This window comes from Topomyia yanbarensis, chromosome 2 (genome assembly GCF_030247195.1).
Source record: "Topomyia yanbarensis strain Yona2022 chromosome 2, ASM3024719v1, whole genome shotgun sequence".
In the NCBI taxonomy this organism is placed as follows: Eukaryota; Metazoa; Arthropoda; class Insecta; order Diptera; family Culicidae; genus Topomyia; species Topomyia yanbarensis.
Window position 1 is genome coordinate 90,086,420 of NC_080671.1, and position 12,427 is coordinate 90,098,846.

At 32.3% G+C, this 12,427-nt stretch overlaps 1 protein-coding gene across 6 annotated transcripts in view; it reads right to left on the reverse strand.

The window, feature by feature from the left end:
• The window catches only part of LOC131678803 (leucine-rich repeats and immunoglobulin-like domains protein 3), a 570,421-nt gene that overhangs the window by 272,004 nt on the left and 285,990 nt on the right, over positions 1 to 12,427 (reverse strand). The window lies entirely within an intron of this gene.

The window sequence follows — 12,427 nt, forward strand, 5'->3', positions numbered from 1 at the left end:
TAATGAATGATCCCTTGTATGTACTTAAGCTTGAAAAGCGACAGTTTTCAACCACGAAACGTTCGTGTACGAGTGTCAGAAAAAAAACATCTGCTCCGATTATTCCGTAGTGTTTTGGCCGCACTGCCATTACGGATAAAAAAGTCATTTAAGTGGTTTGTCATCAACCACGCCCATATCCAACTTGGGGTCATCATGAAGCGAACCCTGCAGAAGACCCACTAACTTTCGTAAGCGAGAAGCGATTTGAGGCTGACTGGTGCACGAAGGCAAAGTGAACGAAACTGCTGAAGAGGATCTGGTAGGAATAGTTCAGATTCGATTAATTGGAAGCTTAGCTGATTTTTTCTATATTTTATACTAAGTGAGTTTCGAAAAATAAAAAGATGGGTGGGTAATGTCTGCGACATAACCGGAGAGATGTAGAATACATAAGGAACACGTTCTTCAAATATGTTGATATTCATTGGAATTTTCGGACAAAAGGTGATTTGGGCGAGGAATATTTCAAATTATTCTTTACAAAAATGATGGTGGTCCTGACAAGGACCGTTTTTGTTGGCGTTGTTGGCCTTGGTGGGGAGATGCGCTGGCTTCGATTTTCGTTGGATGCTTCTGACTTCTTACTATTTCCGGGCTTAGCTGTTGTCCAGGAAGTGATTCTGACATGATTGGTGTAGGTGTAGGTCGTCAACCGGTTATAATTTTTCAAGCGTTGTTTACATTTGAAATTAAACCACTGGATCAATTAAAAAAAGTATTGGTCTGTGATATGAAAAGTACGAAATATATCTTCGGGTTTCTGCATTGACGTTTTTGACAAATACAAGATCAATGCATGTGCCTGCAAGTGTAGTTGCTTGTGATGGATCAGAGATCAAACGAAGCTTGAAACATTCATTCATAAAATAAACAAATTTCAAATTCTCTTGTTTTGAAACATCTATGTTGAAGTCGCCTGAAACGACCATTGGAACATTCTGATTTCTAGACTAAATATTCTACATTAAAAGATGGGTGGGTAATGTCTGCGACATAACTGGAGTGTCGTAACTACACTTGTGACGTTAATCCAAATCTAATGATATGCAACGAAATTACGTTTGCATGTGAAATTTTCAAATGATTCGTTATAATTATGGTTAAAAATTCTAATTGGGAATTCTTTTCCATCACCAACTATTTTTCTTTTTTTCGAATCTACAGCATTCTTTGAAAATATTGTTGAAATGTTATTGATGAAAAACTGAAAATGCGTTTGGCAACACTGCTCACTAAATGGATGGTGGGAAGACGCACATTCGTTTTGATTATGCTAGTATTAGTAGCAGGAAAGAATGAAAAGGAACATAGCCCGAAAACGAGCAAGCGAGAGAGCGATAGTAATTCGTATTCGCTCTACTAAACTAAAAAAAGATGGGTGGGTAATGTCTGTGACATAACCGGAGCATCGTGACTTCACTTCGAGACGTTAATTTAAATCTAATGATTTATGCAGTTAATCAAAGGAGGCTGCCAAAAAGTTCGAATAAAAGCACGCGACTAGTGTACTTTGCACGTTCTATATTTTATCAACACTAGAGAGAATCGAAAAAATAATTCAAAGTGTAATAGCAACATGCAATTGTGGCAACACTGGCCATGGGATGGTGGGGAACACGCACATTCGTTTAATTTATGATGTATTAGCAGCAGAAAGGAATGGAAAAGCAGTGCGCGAAAACGAGCGAGGATAATTTAAATTCTCTTTCTATCCACATATCGTATTTCTAACCTACTTACTGAAAATTGTTAAACACCTCAAATGGATATTTCAGTTTAACTCTTATTAGAACACAATTAATTGGTCCTGAAAAGAACCGTTTATTGTTTTATTGCGGGAGCATAATTCAGACGCACTCCCCGCGACACGGTGAGCCAGTTTAATATATTTGGCCTGAAAGTTATGCGTTTGGTGCAGTATTTTGCATTCTCGAACAAACCAGGCGCACTATTTTGCATTCTCGAACCAGTAGGCATCGTTGGCTTCTCGGGGCATCATTACGACTGAGGTTTGTAAGCGTAGCTCGACTTTGCAGTCCTGTACAATCTCACGAACCAGACGCTGGAACGATAGCCTACAGATTAGTTGCCCTTTAGTTGGGGCGAAATTCTTGCAGGGCGACAGTTCCGATGAGTCACCAGTAGCTGGGGCACTGTTTCCGTCCATCGCCATTGCCAACTGCTTTCCTTCGGTGGACTGGCTGCTTGCTAGTGCTTGAACGAATACGAATGATGAGAAAAACCGACTGACCAATATTCATATATAAACACACGAGAAAGCACTACTATCGCTCTCTCGCTCGTTTTCGTTCCATTCCTGCGCCTTTCCTTTCCGTTCGGCTACCAATACTAGCATAACCAAAACGAATATTCTGTCTTTCCATCGCCTTCAATGTAGTGGCCAGTGCTAGCAAACTTGCATGTTCAGTTTTTCAATAACAACATTCAAACAATATTTTCAAAGAATGTTACAGATTTGAAAAGAAGGAAGGAAAATATTTTCACAAATTTAAATTCTTTTGTGTTATTTGTTAGCGCTCATAAAGGCTATTTAGTTTGCTACTAGCAAGGAGCTGCACAAACAAATCGATTTATGCAGTTAATCAACGGAGGCTGCCAAAAAGTTCGAATAAAAGCATGCGACTAGTGTACTTTGCACGTTCTATATTTTATCAATACTAGAGAGGATCGATAAAATAATTCAAAGTGTAATAGCAACATGCAATTGTGGCAACACTGGCCATGAGATGGTGGGGGAACATGCACATTCGTTTAAGTTATGATGGTATTAGCAGCAGAAAGGAATGGAAAAGCAGTGCACGAAAACGAGCGAGAGAGGATAATTTAAATTCTCTTTCTTTCGTTCCACACATCGTATTTCTTATATAGACGCTGGAACGATAGCCTACAGATTAGTTGCCCTTTAGTTGGGGCGAAATTCTTGCAGGGCGACAGTTCCGATGAGTCACCAGTAGCTGGGGCACTTTTTCGGACCGTCGTCATTGCCAACTGCTTTACTTCGGTGGACTGGCTGCTTGCTAGTACTTGAACGAATACGAATGAGAAAAACCGACCGACAGATATTTATATAATCGCGCTAATATGCACTACTATCGCTTTCTCGCTCGTTCTCGTGCCGTGCGTGAGCCTTTCCTTTCCGTCCGGCTTCTAATGGCCTAACCAAAGGAGTATGCCGTCTTTCCCCCACTAACTGCTCTCGTCAAGCAACCAAATACGAATAATCATAAAACAAACATGTAGTGGACCTATATATAAACTTTTCATTATTTTATTGTTCGGTTGGTCCACCATTTTGACGGCTCTGTGCGGGATGGGCTGAAAATTTTCACTTTTCCGAGTCGTTTTCGAAAGATTTTTCAAAACACAATTTTTTGTTATTAGTGCATGTTATACATACTTAAAATTTTAATACAGCATAGAGGAACATATTTTCAACAAATTGGCCTAAAAATCAAATCATTCTGTTAAGTATGATAAAAGTTATTAACGTTCAAAATCTGACGCGGTGCCGCAGCCGATATTTTGAAACGGGACCCCTATATTGAAAGCTTAAATGTATTCTACATTAAAAATAAAATTAATTTCTAATAATGAGTTGAATCAATTGACACGCATTCTTGTTTCAACAAGCATGTCACTTGTGAGTGCCCTGTCTCGAAATAATGTGTCCAGCGTGGATTGGTGGATCGGAAGCAAACAACAACAACTCTACTGTCTCTATTTGTGTTTACTTATGCTGCGTCTTTCTAGTGATGAGTATGTCATTTGACTTCCGTTATTGTTGATGGATGTCTGTAGACAACAATAGCACTTGTTTCTTGTCAAGTTTTTGCTCCAAGTTAGATATATCCTTCATCAAAAGTTTTTATTTTTAATCAGTAACGGTATTTCGGTATCAAACATGGGTCGATACTCCTCAGATATTCGATACCGGTACTATCGGTACCACAACCCTAATACAAAAAATATTTGATTTTTACTTACAAACATTCGGAATTGCTTTTGTTATCTAATTGAATTAATTTGATTTCACTCGGCTATATAAAGTGTTATAAAGAAAGAAGTAAATTGATCACCTTGTTCATCGCTTCAAAAAATATCACTAAAAGAAGGGAAATGCAAATATCTTTCCACCGAAACAGCTTGCACTCGAATAGTCCACGGAAATCATTACCGATAGAACCGTTTCGGGATCAAATCAGCAAATTTTCCCATAACAATAAAAAATAATCTCCTGAGATAATTTCAACAATTTTGAAACATATTTTGATAAGATTCTATTATAATTCCCCATTAGCATCCCTCTACAGAAACATGCCCTCGAAAATTTCAAATCACCAATGTACCACGAAGGACGACATCCCAAAAGCAGACATAAAACCAAACCAAACTAATCAAAACCATTACCACCTAACGGTGATGATACGGTAATGCGCAAATTGCGGATAATGGTTGACAAACAAAACAAAACGTTCAATCTATGCTGCTCTGCTTGTCTGACTTTCATCCCCCTGCTGTAGGTACAAACTGATATTTCCTAGAACGCGTCGTTTCTGCTACGTACATGGATAAGCTGGATCAGCAAGTGCCCACCTAGCAGGAAAAATGCTCTCCACGCTAGGAAATAAATTAAATTGAGTTAGAGTTTAATTAAATTAAACAAGCGCTGCTATTACCGGGTACATTTGTGGCGAAGCTACAGACGACATATCCGTGAATGTGTGTTCCACCTATTGGCCAATATCTTAAGTATAATTGAGTGTGTTCTCTGTCTTGCGGGTTCTGTTTGGAACCACATGCGACTATCTTTGATACTGCATCTGTATAGTACAATACACAATCAACTCGATAAATATGAGCCACCATGTATGCAAATGGTGAAACACGTAATCTGTTTCCGGCATGATCATAAGATACGTCGTCAATTGTTGACACATTAACTCACACGTTCGGTTATGAACTGAGTAGACAATGATGGATTAGCGTAGTTCTTGAATAATTCTCAACTTATAGAGAAAGATCTATTAGATTTTCGCTACATCACTGTAATATGTGATAGTTTCTACCAATAATTTTCCGAATTTGACATACATCTATCGCACATTCAGAAATCACTGTATCTCAAGCTGCGTTCCCACCAGGGCTTACAGCAAAATACAGAACACTAGATTAAGATTGTAGGTGGTGTTCTTATTGCTGTCTATTTGGTTTATGGTAGCAAATAATCGGTATATATAATATATAATAAATTATATTATAAATATATGTGACAAAAAATAATACTAGAAAATTATGAGGAAAAGTAAACTTTAACACATTCCACACTGAATTGGAAGGTATTTTACAAAAATTACAGATAAAATTGTAAGTAACCAGAAGCTCAAAACCGACATGTTCCTACCACCGACAATCCTAATCTAGTATTCTGTATCTACCGGACTCACCCAATCTAATCAAAAGTTGTAAACAGCATCCCGCAATAACACTTGGCGTATTCTCTTACTCTCTCTGCAGCTACATGTGTAGGTTCGATCACTGTTTATATTGTGGTCTTCCTTCTCTAGTTCTAACCCTGTCCGATTTCTACCCGGGCCTTGTGTCACTCTCTCCCGCCGCCTGTAGCAACGAATCGTTGCGGCCAATCTGGGCCACTTATTCACTTACCAGTGAAGTGAAGTATTATTGTGATACACGCGCGTTTGCGGCGTAGATTGTTTCTACTGCATGATGGAGCATGGTTTTATCATTGGCCTTCTGTTTGGCGTGGGAATTGTATTGGATTGGATTGGCGAGCCGCTCCCGCAAATGCACAACTGCGGCTGGACGCCGCCCGGCTACGTACATATATGAATCGTATCGAATCAACCGTTCCGCCGATGCAAAGGAGCGAGGTGGAATTTATTGGCGGCTTCGGTGGTCAGTTGCAACTTGCATGCTTTGTGATTACAATCAACTAGATTACGTTTCGACAGGAGGGATGCAAGCTACGTTTGATTAGTTTAATTAGATATATGCTCAGATTGAGTTGGGGGCTTCATACAATATATTCAAGAGCTCAAAAGAAGGTCGAAGAGGTCAGCCTTATTTTTCAGAATCAGTGTTTTGTTCATTAAATTATTTTAGTGAAATTTAGTGTAATCTTGTTTCGTTACTATCACCAAGTTAAATCATGTAATACCGCATGAATTAAAACGACAATGCGCGGACCACAAAAAGTCACAAACTGTGGCCTCTCGTCTTTGACCCACTTCTGCTTGGAACCTCTATATCCAGTCATTCTTTGAAGAATTGGCCCGAGAAAAAAAAATGCTCCTTCAGCTACTAATAACCATAAATCTCCGCTACTTATTACTATCATTGTTGCAAACGAAAACAACTAATGGTCTATCAAACCGTTCGACCTCTCACCTTCGCAAGTTGGTCTTAAAGCTGCTGCCATCGGCATGAGTACTAGTTGCTTTAACTCTAAATTCCATCACGAATAGGTGTTATACACTGCCCGGCAGCACGTGTAAAACATTTGATTAGTGCCTTAAATCGGGCTCGATTCCAACCCCCTCCGGAACCGCGCTGATACAGGGTTCGCCGAAACGGGCAGGTGATTTGTTGATTATTTTTTTGTTGATTCTCTTGCGGCTCGCATTCCAGAATTGAAAACTGTACTCTTTAGCATGAATACAGTAATCAACGCTGGTTGAATCGGCGCGAGAGAGCACATTTTTTCTGCCGTTTCGTTCGACGAGATTGGACATGCAATTATATCATTTTTGCACACGTTAGCGGGTGATGAATGGTGTGTGTGTACATGGTTGTGGATTGAGCTGGAGCAAACCAATCGATAGGATAACGAGCAATGCTGTTTCGCTAGTGAGAAAATAGTCGATTTTTCGATGACTGGAGGAAATTGGTTACTGGTTTTCGATCCTTCTTCCGAATTGTCAATTCTCAACCCTCATATATGGCTGAAGTCATCATTTCACTCGGACAAGACCATACGTTTTCCCCATGCACATTCAACTCATAATATCCTAGCGTACAACATTTCATACGCATAACCATTCATTGTTTAATTCATATTTACGGTTTTCGACATCTGCTTTATTATTACACTATTGCAAAAATTACACTTTGTATTTCTTTGTGAGATAATACAGCTGTCGATTGTTGTCATTTTATTTATATTTTTGAGCTATGTATAGTTGAGGCGAATGGCGGCTAAAAGTAAGCAACATGTTTAATTGAATTTTATTGTTGGGAACATTTCCACAGATGCCAAAAAATGTTGTCTATCAGAAAAATAGAAGAAATATGTGAAACAACGTAATATTTGCACTACGCTGTATTGCTCTTTAGTGGAGAAAAATTAAAGTAAAAACTATTTTTTGTCCACTGAAGAAAAATTTATTTAAAACCGTCTTTACGCGTGAATAGCATAAAACCTATAACTAAATTAGTTATGGAACTTGCGTTTCGACTTCGTCTCGTCAGAATCCTACACTAACTTAGTGACAGGACTAAGCTAGCACCGGATTGACGCTAGATCCAGGCAATATCGATTACTCAGTTTCAAGTGCATTGTTTTGTTGGTGAGAAAAGCTGTTTTTTGGGATCCGCAGCTGTAGCTTCCTTGCTGGTTCATCAGTTTTTGGGCGAAAACAATTTGCTAGGAAAAAACCGGTGTTGTGACCAGATACAACTTTTGTCCGGGAATCAGCCTCAAATCCATCGTGATAAAGGTTTCGGCGTCCTTGTGAAGCCATTCTTTGTAGTTTGTTGGAACCCACTGCTATAACTTATGTGCGTGTGTTCTGGCCACCAGGTTCTGCACCATTGTTCTGTTCGATCGCTTGGAGGAAATCGGAACCGAACAAATCTACTTTATTAGTTGTGTTGTGTTCTGAGGGATCACATATTAATGACGTGGAAAATGAAATAAAATTACCAAAATAAAAAAAAAAATATAAAATCAATGAAATTAATAAAAAAATTATTTTATTTGTTTCATTTTAATGAAATTGATAAAATTCATAGAATTGATAAAATTAATAAAATTATTGTAATTAATAAAATTAATAAAATAATAAAGTGAGCCAATGAATAAAATGAATAAAAAACATAAAACAAATAAAATAAAATAAAAAATAAATGAAGCGCAAAAAATAGAATAAAATAAAATTTAAAAAAATGTACAGTATGAACAAAATAAACAAAATGAACAAAATAACAAGATGAACAATACAAACACTATAAATATAGTAAATAAGATAAGTAAAATTAACAAAATAAATGAAATAAAAGCAATAATAACTTAAATAAAATAATTAAAATAATAAAAATGAATAAAATGAAGAATATGTACAAAACGAATAGAATATTCAAAATGAACAAAACAACCAAATTGAACAAAATGAACAAAATGAACAAAATGAACAAAATGAACAAAATGAACAAAATGAACAAAATGAACAAAATGAACAAAATGAACAAAATGAACAAAATGAACAAAATGAACAAAATGAACAAAATGAACAAAATGAACAAAATGAACAAAATGAACAAAATGAACAAAATGAACAAAATGAACAAAATGAACAAAATGAACAAAATGAACAAAATGAACAAAATGAACAAAATGAACAAAATGAACAAAATGAACAAAATGAACAAAATGAACAAAATGAACAAAATGAACAAAATGAACAAAATGAACAAAATGAACAAAATGAACAAAATGAACAAAATGAACAAAATGAACAAAATGAACAAAATGAACAAAATGAACAAAATGAACAAAATGAACAAAATGAACAAAATGAATAAAATGAACAAAATGAACAAAATGAACAAAATGAACAAAATGAACAAAATGAACAAAATGAACAAAATGAACAAAATGAACAAAATGAACAAAATGAACAAAATGAACAAAATGAACAAAATGAACAAAATGAACAAAATGAACAAAATGAACAAAATGAACAAAATGAACAAAATGAACAAAATGAACAAAATGAACAAAATGAACAAAATGAACAAAATGAACAAAATGAACAAAATGAACAAAATGAACAAAATGAACAAAATGAACAAAATGAACAAAATGAACAAAATGAACAAAATGAACAAAATGAACAAAATGAACAAAATTAACGAAATTAACAAAATTAACAAAATTAACAAAATTAACAAAATTAACAAAATTAACAAAATTAACAAAATTAACAAAATTAACAAAATTAACAAAATTAACAAAATTAACAAAATTAACAAAATTAACAAAATTAACAAAATTAACAAAATTAACAAAATTAACAAAATTAACAAAATTAACAAAATTAACAAAATTAACAAAATTAACAAAATTAACAAAATTAACAAAATTAACAAAATTAACAAAATTAACAAAATTAACAAAATTAACAAAATTAACAAAATTAACAAAATTAACAAAATTAACAAAATTAACAAAATTAACAAAATTAACAAAATTAACAAAATTAACAAAATTAACAAAATTAACAAAATTAACAAAATTAACAAAATTAACAAAATTAACAAAATTAACAAAATTAACAAAATTAACAAAATTAACAAAATGAACAAAATGAACAAAATGAACAAAATGAACAAAATGAACAAAATGAACAAAATGAACAAAATGAACAAAATGAACAAAATGAACAAAATGAACAAAATGAACAAAATGAACAAAATGAACAAAATGAACAAAATGAACAAAATGAACAAAATGAACAAAATGAACAAAATGAACAAAATGAACAAAATGAACAAAATGAACAAAATGAACAAAATGAACAAAATGGACAAACTGAACAAAGTGAACAAAGTGAACAAAATGATCAAAATGAACAAAATGAACAAAATGAACAAAATGAATAAAATGAACAAAATGAACAAAATGAACAAAATGAACAAAATGAACAAAATGAACAAAATGAACAAAATGAGCAAAATGAACAAAATGAACAAAATGAACAAAATGAACAAAATGAACAAAATGAACAAAATGAACAAAGTGAACAAAATGAACAAAATGAACGAAATGAACGAAATGAACAAAATGAACAAAATGAACAAAATGAACAAAATGAACAAAATGAACAAAATGAACCAAATGAACTAAAATAACCAAATTAACTAAATTAACTAAATGAACTAAATGAACAAAGTGATCAAAATGAACCCGATATATAAAATAAATATATCGAAAAAATAACAAAATGAACAAAACGCACGAAATGAACAAAAAGAACAAGATAAATACAATGAATGAACTAAAGATTGATAAAAATGAATAAATTGAAAAAATGAATAAAACTCATAAAATTTATATAATGAATGGTTTGATTAAAATGAATAAAATGCATAAAATGAATAAAACCTATAAAATGAATAAAACGAATAAATTTAAAAGAAATAAATAAAGCAGAATAAACAAAATGAATGAATTCGGACTACGAATAAAATGAACAACATAAATAAGAGGAATCCAACAATTAAAAAATTAATAAATGCAATGAATGAAATGAAATGAATAAACGCATGAATAAATTGCATAAAACGAATGAAACTAGTAAAATTTAAAAAAAAAACAAAAACAGTTATTATATTATAACTGTTTTTGTTTTTTTTTAATTTTTATAGAATCAATAAATTCAATTAACTGAATAAAATTAATAAAATGAACACAATGAATACCATGAACAACAAGAATAAAATAAGTAAATAAAATGAATACAATTACAAACATGAATAAAATAAATAGCACGAAGAAAATGAATAAGCTGAAAAAAGAACGTAATTAATAAAATGAATGAAATGGCTGAAATGAATAAATAGTAATAGTTACTAATATAGTTTTTTAAATGAATAAATTTAATAAAATTAGCAAACCGTGTAAAATTTATAAAATATGCAAATTTTATAAAATGTGCAAAATTCATAAAATTTATAAAATAACGAAAAAGATTGAAATAGATGAAATAAATAAAATAAGGGAACTAAAGAAGTAATTGAATTAAATAAGTGGAATAAAATTTATAAACTAACGATATGAATAAAACACTAAAATGAGTTAAATGCATGAAATAACTGAAGGATTGAATTCATAATTTGGATAAAAATAACAAAATTAATAAAATTAATAAATTAATAAATAAAAAAATTCGATATAATAATTGAAAATAATAAAATAAGTAAGACGCAGAGGGTAAATAAATGCAAAATAAATAAATTGATTAATTTAATCAAAAAACAAAGTGAGTAATACAATAAAATGAATAAAGAAAATACATGAATCAAATAATAAAGAGATTAAAATAAACGAAATGAGTAAAATAAACCAATCGAATAAACACTGGCGGCTCCAGGGGGAGTCACGAAGGGGCACGTGCCCCCTCTATTCAACCAAAAAGTTTTCCATCCTTAGAGGATGCCTTAAGGAACATAAAAATATCGTCTGTGTTTTTTTTGACAAATTTTTCACCACACTCCACGCCTGCCAGGAAACGCGTTTCCAAGATTCGAAATTTCATTTTCCTAATCGTGCATCAGACACATTATTCCAAGAATGCGTGCCCCCACTTTACCGTCCGGCTGGAGCCGCCTATACGAATAAAATGAGTTAAATGACTTAGATGAAGGTAATGAAAAAACTGAATAAAATGAAAAAAATATTATAAAATGAATAAAATGAATTGAATGAATAAATCGAATGAAATGGATTAAAAGATTAAAGTGAAAATCAGTTGCATAAAAAAAGTAATATAAATAAAATAAATGAGATTAATGAGATTAATAAATTGTGTTAAATAATAAACAAATGAAATAACAAAATTAATTAATTTATCAAAATGAATGAAATAAATAGAACGTGTAAAGCGGGTGAAATGTATGGAATGATATAAAATGTAATACGCCGAATAAAAAAATAAAACAAATAGATGAAGTAATGAAATAAAAAAATTAAAAAAAAGTGTAAAACAAACGAAATGACTAAAATAAACATAAATATTTAAAATTAACAAAATGAATAACATAAATAAAATGAACAGAAAAAAATTAATGGACAGAATGAAGAAAATAAATAAATATGAATGAGATGAATAAATTAAGCAAAATGAAAAAAATAACAAATCCAATAAAATTAATAAAGTAATATAATCAATAAATGTAATAAAATTCATAAAATAATAGAATCATCAAAATCAATTATATGAACAAAATTGAACTAATTCATAAAATGAATAAAATTTCAAAAACATTCAAAACTAATAACATGATAGTGTGAATGAAATAACAAAATTAAATCGAATAAAATTAATAAAACGAATTAACCTAATAA